Genomic DNA, 10000 nt, shown 5'->3' with positions numbered 1-10000 from the left:
AATGACAAGTTGCTTTTATTGAATTGTCTTAAATTTATCAAATCATCACTTACATGTCGATCTTCTTCATAATGACAACACAAATTTCTACCTACGGTCATTATGCAAAGTATCACGCACATTGCTTTGTACTTGGGCCGGTGGCCTACAAACCGAAATAAACTTCTTCAAGAACCGGTTCTGGTGCCAAATTGCTCGACCGCCAAATATGACTTGACCAAGAGTACGCTGGTTGTCACCGGGAGGACTGGTGTCGCGAGGTGACGTGACCTACTTACCGGCTCTGTATTCCAGCTATACGGCCGCGGTCTGTAAGTACAACACAGTGATCAACAGCATGAGCATCGATCTACGGAACTGGGATACTATGACATGTTTTAACCAAGTCAACGAATCGATCCCGTTTGTGGCCACTTACAACAAGTACGGTCATCATCATCATCATCATCATCATCATCATCATCATCATCATCATCATCATCATCATCATCATCACCATCACCACCACCATCATCATCATCATCATCATCATCATCACCATCATGGTCATCAATATCACCACCAGCACCACCGTCATCATCATCATCGTCGTCATCACAAACTGCGTCGTCATCACCATCATGGTCATCAATATCGCCACCAGCACCACCGTCGTCGTCGTCGTCATCATCATCATCATCATCATCATCATCATCATCATCATCATCACAATGATGTGGCCATACTATGTGTTCACCTTGCAATCCATCAAAACGTGTTTGATGTTTTGTCATTTCCAACCACTGACATTGTTGAAAAGAAGTGCTTCACATGTTCCCAGTAATACATTTTAGCAGTTGTAAATTCCCCAGTAAGGATGGTACGTTAATATACCAAGAAAAAAAGTGCCAACCTATTTCAAAACTAAGCTGTGGAAATGTTCGGCTGAACTAATTGGGAAGACCAATCCATATTTAGAGAAGGTTCATCTGGTAACTGTTTTAGGGATGTCATGATCATTTGTATTTACAATTAAAGGAAATATTGTTACAGATATGATGACACCGCTTTTTACATCAAAATAACTATACCTGCTGTGCTGATACAAAACTATTAAATATACGTTTCACTTGTTAAAAGTAACAGTCATGTGACCATATAACAGTCATTTCTGATTTTCACTTTTCAAAAGAAGATAACCTTTTTGGGGAAAACAAAATGCATGTTTTCCAAAAGCGCATGCATTGAAAGTAATAGATAATTTCCAAGACGGTTTTGTTTTCACGAAACCAAGTTATGATAGCTCGGTTTTTTTCTGAAAGATTTCCTATGTGCCAACCTTTATTTTTGCAAAATGTACTGGGCGGCGCTTAACTTTTCATTCACGGTATATTACATAAACATATTGCTTTTATGTTTCATAATTCAAGAGTCAAACATGGAAGAGCCATCCATACTCATTATCTCTCTGACGCAAACTGACGTGTAGGCAAACTGGGATGTAGGCAAACTGGGATGTAGGCAAATAGGGATGTATGCAAACTGGGATGTATGCAAACTGGGATGTATGCAAACTGGAATGTAAGCAAACTGGGATGTAGGCAAACCGGGATGTAGGCAAACTGGGATGTAGGCAAAGTAGCACTGAACTGTAGATACTAAACAACAAAAGAAACGAAACTCTGGTTGTTGTTTTTTTGCTAAGTTTTTAAATAGAACACATTATTATGAACGCTTTAATGAGATTTCATTTTTGCGTTTCTTTTGCCGTTAAGTGTACCTTTGTATAGATAATCCGACAAGTATTCGTTTAACAGGGTTTCTGGATTAACTTGGTCCATTATAACCAGTTTCCGTGTTTACAGAACACCACATACAGGAAGTCTACGAAAAGTCACGAATGTTTCAATAAGTTCTACATCATCACCAGCTGTTTGGAAGTATTCCTACGTTTGACAACAAAACAAAAACGTGCTCTTAAGGATCATCATTAGTGTTAAGGTCCATAAGGCTAAATCAAGTGAAATGTTTCTCGGGTATCGGCTCGTCACTTTTATTTGTGCGCGTAACAATATGTTATTGGCAGTTTACAAAAATAATTTTGATTTGGCCACGTCCCGATCATACATTTGTCCACTGTAAGAACAAGTGTGATTGAATCTACAACTCATTAACACATACTAAACTTTCCAAGATGTATTTCTGGAAAAAACAAAAATATGTTCCTCCCTCGTCAGTATTTTTCTCTGAAAAATTAGAAATAAAGTCGTACCGCCCTCCTCACTTTTGAAAATAATGTGCCCGAGAAACATTATATTTTTTATGCAGCTGCGTCACGATCGTACCGTCACGAGCTGTGGTAACTCCATAGCTTCTCACAGGCTTACGAATGTCGTTGCACTTTGTGGATCGGGATGCTAACTTTCATATCACTTAAAGTTTTCCCACATCTTAAAACACTCTTGAAAATGAAAACGTTAGCTATTGACTTTATTACTGTTTGCAGGTTTTGGTTAAAGTAATGTTTACATTGTTCTTTCTAAAGTAACAAGACTCGGATTAGAATGTATCTCCAGTAACCCCTGCTTGTCGTAAGAGGTGACTGACGGGATCTGGTGGTCAGACTCGCTATCTTGGTTGACACATGTCAACGGTTCCCAGCCAAGCATATCGATGATCATGATGTTGATCACTGGATTGTCTGATTTGATTATTTACTGACCGCAACCATACTGCTGAGTGTGGCATAAAACTAACATCACTCACTCACTCACTAAATAAACTTCGTTCAATTAAAGCAGCGACGCACCTAATACATTCTCATATTCTTAAATTACCTGGCCTACATTTCAAACGACTGACCGTAAGCTTCAGAAAATATTGTCCCCCTCCACCCCACCCCCCACCCCCTACCCCTCCAAAGCGGCACACACACACACAAAACATGTTTCTCGAATATTTTACATATTTATCTCGAAATCAAAATCTCACATAAAACATAAATATTCATATCAAAACTTAAAAAAACCGACAGTTTCACCTAAGTCTATACAAGGGCAAATATCACAAACGATGAATAACGTCAGTCATTTGAATAATAATCTCGTAGAGATCTGTTATTCGTAACACTATAAGGTTTTATGCCTCGTTGCTCACGGCAATCTTAGAGGCAGTCACTAAATTATCTCAACAGACCACAAGTTCTGTTATAAGCGCCATCATAAGCAGTTATAGAGTGGTGACGAGGCTTTTCATTATCACAGAGAGATGTTGTATCCAATAGAAAAGTAATTAAACATCGAAAAGGTTTAAGTTGAAAGATTTGTTTGAAGGTGTTTAAGATTTAAAAAATGAACATGCTTGACAACAATTAAGCTTTGAAATGCATGGTATTTGCGGTTGACTAATGCAACCAGGTATATTGTTTGACTCGGGGAGGTCGTGAGAAGATATAGAGTATGTTATATAAGGAATGGAAATGCTTGGTGATTTCACAACATTCTGACGTTTTAAGTATTTGTTTACTGGATTAACTTAAAGTGCCAACAACGACTTTAATTCAAAACGAATTTCCGCAGTTTTTCTTTAATCATAAAACAGTTGCGATTTTAATCAATATTTGATGCGATGGTCAGTGAAGGTCAAGTACCTCCGTAACGTTGAGCGTTGACGTTGAGCATTACCGTTGCTTAAAGGTCAACATGTCCATAACCTTGACGTGAAGCATCAGTGTTACGTGTAGGTCAATATGTTCTTAACCTTGACGTCGAGCATCACCGTTACGTGAAGGTCAATATGTTCTTAACCTTGACGTCGAGCATCACCGTTACGTGAAGGTCAATATGTCCGTAGTCTTGACGTCGAACATCACCGTTGCGTAAAGGCGAGTGAGTGAGTGAGTGAGTGAATGAGTGAGTGGGGCTTGAGGATTTCAATATTTAGTCGTTTGAGTGGGTGGGTGAGCAAGTATACTATCGGTTTTGGCAATATCACAACCACGGAATGACGCCATGACGCCAAACGTTGTATCCATAGCAACAAAAGAGAATCCCGTCACAGTAACACAACACCACAAGACATAATGCACAAGCCGTGAAGCACGTGAAGAGTACAGAAGAGTACAACTGAAGACCATATCAACTCTAAGGTGTCATTCTCAGTTGCGCGTTATTTGTAGAAGGGATAATAGCAGATCAAATGTTATGAACACTTATGTTTTTATTGATGGGAAAAACTAAAGAACGCCATTGGATACCCTGTTTTCGTGTTCCTCGTCATCAAGATGTTTGTGCATATTTACATTTGACAAATATTCGAATGACGTTCTTGAAGATGTGATGGATCATGTGACCTTCAGTATGACTTCCGGCTTTGTCAAGGTGACCCTTAATGACAACAAAAACTATTGAATACGTGATATAAAATGTTTTTGTGCTATCTTTTTAGGAATTCAATTTTGACACTTAACATTTGAGTGCTTTATTTGCATTTCTGAAATTGCTGTGAAGGTTTACACCCATCCATTACGAGGTGTCTACAAACCCATTTGGCTACGCCTGACGTCCACCTCGCGAAAGGTACACTACTCGACATAGTAAACGTCCCACAGTCGTAATCGCGACGCGAATATATCGCGAAACTCTCGCGATCAAGCCGACCTCTCTCTTTTGAAGTATTGCAGTATTAGCACCAGTATTAACACACAGTCGTTGCGAGGGCCACCTAAAATACTCGAGACGTTAACGATCGAGGGCCACGTGTATTTTGGCTAGTGGTGTAGCTGTGACCCGATCATGACAACTTATCAGACAGAGAATGAAGCTACACCCAGACAAGGAACTCGCAAGGAAATATTAATATGCCATATGCTTAATTTAAAATATGGTTCACAACATGGTAGATTTAAAAACCGATGAGTCCATTTTTTTAAATATGATCAGAATCCTTCCTGATAATCAAGTCAATCAATAATAATAATGATAATAATTCTAATAATCCACACTAGGGAGGGGTACGCTGTTGATTATTATTACCCCGATAACTCAATGAATTATTCCACTTGTGATGGGACACGATAATTCGTAAAGACATTAGTCATTAGACTATGACATTAGGAGTTCCTGATAAACGCCAATCCAAAGTGTTTCAACTAAGTATGGTAGATCAGGCGGGAGTCGACTGTTATGAGAAGCATGGCTTGTCAAGGCCAGTTCTAGCCCGGATCACCACGAATTCATAGTCTCAACCCCAGCTGGGCAACATCGTTGGCGTAGAGTAAGTGCATGGGTGTTAAACTCTTGAGATTTTCTGAGATCGTGGCCTAAACCGACGTTCGCAAAACACATCATATGTTCTTAGAGAAGTGGCCTGTGAAGACCCGGGGTTGAATAAGTCTTCAGAAACTCATGCTTGTCACAAAAGGCGACCATGCTTGTCTTAAAAGGCGACCAGCAAGATCGCGTGGTCAGGCTCCCTGACCTGGCTGACACGTCATCGCTTTCCAAATGCGCAGATCGATGCTGTTGATTACAGGGTTGTCTAGTCCAGACACGATTATTTTCAGACCGCCGCCATATAGCTGGAATATTGTTGAGTGCGGCGTAAACCTAAACTCACTCACTCGGGTACCACTCGGGTACCCAGAAGTAGTCACTGGACTATAACATTCTAGCGACTCACGGGCTCCTAAGGAAGCTGAGAAAGAAAATCGAATGCACACTATCTAGGATAACTTTACCATCGATTATAGTCTACACTGACATATGGCAACGATACTGGCGAAAAGGAGAATACGATATATACATTAAGAATAATTTTAACGTTTAACGTTGTGTTTGTCTAAACACTTTCTAATAATATTTAATTCTCTTTCTCTACACCACGGATTATGTCAAACGAATAAACTTTAATATTTTCTAAACATGTATACAAGGCGGATTGAAATGCACTCGGGAAACAAATACCTTTGAAAACTTTGACGTCAAGAAAGCCATAACGTCACCAGGGAGATTGGCATTGTTAGAGCAACGCCTATTCCCTTCTCTTAAAGGATTAATTATATACACGACATAACACTAACGCGTTAACGAAATTATCTAATACCTCAAAGCAGATGGTGAAGAATTCTATATGCGACATGAATATGTAAATCGAGTAGAGTAGACAGGGGAACTGAAAGGGGATATTTTCAGCTAACTGTAATCTTCAACTATTATGCTTCAGTTTATATCATGACACCCTTGTCGCAATATAAACGTTATGTTTGACATTTCATGTTTTCAAAGAATTCATTCCGTATTAATTACCTTGAACTTTATAACGTTTTACCTCTTTATGTTTTAAAAATACGAATTTGAGAGTGCCTGAAGGGTGTCTGCGTGGATCTTTTTGAAATACCGAGGTACAAGTGCCCTGGCGCAAGAACACAATGTGTTTGGCGTTATGCAAAACCTGAAAGAAGGCTACGCCCCTCTCGTCTAAATCGGATCGTCCAACCTTTGCATTTACAAGGTAATGTTCAAAACTGAAAAATGGACACACCCTGTGCTGCCCTACTACTTCCGATTTAATCCAGTCATAGTCCACTACCTCCGACTTAATCCAGTTAAAATCCACAACACCCGACTTCATCCAGTCATACCCCACTAAATCCGACTTCATTCAGTTATAATATGCAACACCCGACTTCATCCAGTTATACCCCACTACCCCCGACCTCATCCAATTATACCCCAGAACATGCGACTTCATCGAGTTGTAATATACAACACCCGACTTCATCCGGTTATACCCCACTACCCCCGACTTCTTCCAGTTATAAACCCCCAAAATGCGACTTCACCCACTTGTAATATACAACACCCTACTTCATCCGGTTATACCCCACAACCTCCGATGTTTCATCCAGTTATAATATACAACACCCGACTTCATCCAGTTATACCCACTACCTCCGACTTCATCCAGGTATACCCCACAACATGCGACTTCATCCAGTTATAATATGCAACACCCGACTTCATCCAGTTATACCCCACTACTTCCCACTTCATCCAGTTATACCCACAACATCTGTGTGTGTGTCACTAACACAGTGTTATTTCAGTAGCTGGCACCTTCCATGCTACAATCTACAATAATCTGTTGTAACGTTGTAACAGTACTTTTCCATATCCACAGACGGACGTGTCTCTAGAGAGGGGATAAAAGTCCCTGTTTCTCCTTGCTGTCAGCGCTATTCTACCTGAAGGATTGCGCTTGAAGTGGATGGTGTATTTCAACTGATGTAGGTATGCGGATTGGGAAGTTTCTCACGGCCGGAGTACCCCAGCTGTGAAAATAATGCAGTATTTGCAACACAACCTGTCATTGTGGTTGCCGCTAGCTCTCGCTGCTGCTCTCTGAAACGTAGGGAGCAATGCCTGCTTGTGTCACCCTCGGTGTCTCTCCGTCTCTCTCCCTTATGTCTCTTCCGATGTGCTTCTCGTCTCTTCCATGGGAACTGTTTGTGAATGTTCCTCCTCATTTCTCCCCTGTCCCACTTCATGTCTCTCCTGTCTCCCCAATGTCTCTCCTGTCCCTCCTCATGTATCTCCCTTCCCTCCCAATGTCTTTCTTGTCTCTCTCCTCCTCTCCCCGTCTCTCTCACGTCTCTCTTCTACTGTCCCTCTCCATGTTTCTCATCTCCCTCCGTTTGTATCTCCTCTCTCTCTACACAACTCTATCTTCCACACCCTCCCGATGTCTCTCTGTCTCTCTCATGTCCTTCAGCCTTGTTTATGCTCTCCTCAAACACCACTTCACAGATGGCTGTCTATCTCCTCCACCACAAGCCACTTAACAGTCTGGTTGATTTACCTATACATATATGTGAGGTGCAAGACACACATTACCCCACCATTGTACTTCTCCGAAGTCTGCCATCGCATCCTCGATGTTAAACTGTTTACGCCACACCCTCTGCTTCTCCTGAGATCTCTGTGTATGGAGCCTTTGGGTGGTCTAGTGGTTCAAGAGCCACGCTGACCGGACCGGTTCGATCCCCTAGAAGTAATATGTAAAGCCCATTTCTGTCCCATGCCGTGATATAGCGAGAGCTAGCGGCAACCACAATGACAGGTAAACAGGTTCTTCCTCTATGTCTGGTATTGCATCTGCCGTTGCCTACGGTACAGTTGTGTACTCCTGTTGTCACTGTCCTTGGATCTGCTGCTGTCACTGTTATTGGCGTTAGCATTGTGTCTCCCATTATTGTAGTACCTCCTCATTACCATTATGTCTCATGTTCTCGCTAGTCGTCTAGTCATCGTGTCTCACGTTGTCACTACCATTATGTCTCATGTTCTCGCTAGTCGTCTAGTCATCGTGTCTCACGTTGTCACTACCATTATGTCTCATGTTCTCGCTAGTCGTCTAGTCATCGTGTCTCACGTTGTCATTACCATTATGTCTCATGTTCTCGCTAGTCGTCTAGTCATCGTGTCTCACGTTGTCACTACCATTGTGTCTAATGTCGTCTCTATCATTGTTGTCTCTACCACTCTTCCTCCTGTTGTGTCTACCATTATATCTCACGTTGTCTCCCTCTGCGTGTAATGTTGTCTCTATTATTGTGTCTGCCGCTGGCACTACCTTTGTCTCTACTATGGTGTCTCATTCAGAAGAACCTAATTCATGTGGTAATGATAATACTTCATTTATATAGCGCCTAATACCCATCTAACTAGTTGCTCACTGGACGCTGTAATCAGAATCGTATTACCATTACCCCGGATAAGCCAAGCTGCCTCTTAGGCGCTAGAAGATTATAGTCACAGGACTTTATGTCACCGGGTACCTATTTTCTGCTGGAGGTAAATTTGAACACACTCACTTGTTTCCCACATGCTTCGTTTGTGGCAGGACCGAAGTCCTGGAAACTGTGAGGAGTCAACTGCCAAACACGGCCACCCATCCAAGGGTTGTCCGAGCTCGACGGTGCTTATCTTCAACTGATGGTGGCCTGAGCACTACGTACAGGACCACTCGCCACCGCAATGTCTCACTTCGCCAATAGAAGGTGTCAACACTGTAATTCGGGTCCTCATGATCTGAATACCCGATATGAAGTCACGTGCCATCTGAAGGGCTGTCTGCAATTATCAAAGCTATTTCTACGCGCAAAATATTGTACATGACAAACTACAGACTGGTGAAATCAAAACATATTTTAATCGGAATATGGACACATCAAAGCATAAAAAAGGTTTGATTTCGATCTACATGCTTCATGTTTTAACGGGTCACCAATGGGAAGGTGCAGTTGTACTAGCTCTGGTTGTTTTTTTCTGAAATCGTGGAGTTGTTCCCGACATAGAATATCTCACCCAGATGACTAGACATATTATGGGGTTCACAGAATGAGGTCATCGAACATTCCTGTCTCCATGTCTTTGTTCGACAAGTATGTTTTTGGTGGCGTGCCAGCATTATTTGACAACACAATCGTCGGGATCTCCTTTGATGAATATAATTTGGTGAGCACGTGCTTCCTGGTAAAAAACAAACATGTGAGTGAGTTTTTTGCCGCTTCTAGTTATATTCCAGCAATATCAAGGTGGGTTGTTTACACCAGAAATGAGCTTCACATATTGTACCCATGTGGGAATCGAACCCGGGTCTTAGGCAATGCTTTGCCGCTACGCTAACCCAGCGTCCCCAATGGTCATAAATGTCCGATGTACCATTCTGACTGTATTATGGATCAATATTAAAAAGTACAATGCGGTACATGGTGATGTCACAGGCTGTCATGGCAGCAGGGATATTGTCGTGGCATAAAATAACATTCACACACTCACTGTCACCAAAGATGCTAAAAGGATGTCTGGTTGTGAACTATCCTCCTGTAAACTAACCTTGAATTCTTCGAGGCCTTCAAATGTCGGAACAAGTTGAAGCTATAATTTGAAGTCAGTAACCCGCAAAATGTGCTCGTCATCAGGGGTATGTCATCCTAAATCCTACCCGTTATCTACCCCTA

The sequence above is a fragment of the Haliotis asinina genome, chromosome 14, assembly GCF_037392515.1.
Source record: "Haliotis asinina isolate JCU_RB_2024 chromosome 14, JCU_Hal_asi_v2, whole genome shotgun sequence".
Lineage (NCBI taxonomy): Eukaryota > Metazoa > Mollusca > Gastropoda > Lepetellida > Haliotidae > Haliotis > Haliotis asinina.
This window is presented reverse-complemented; position numbering follows the sequence as displayed.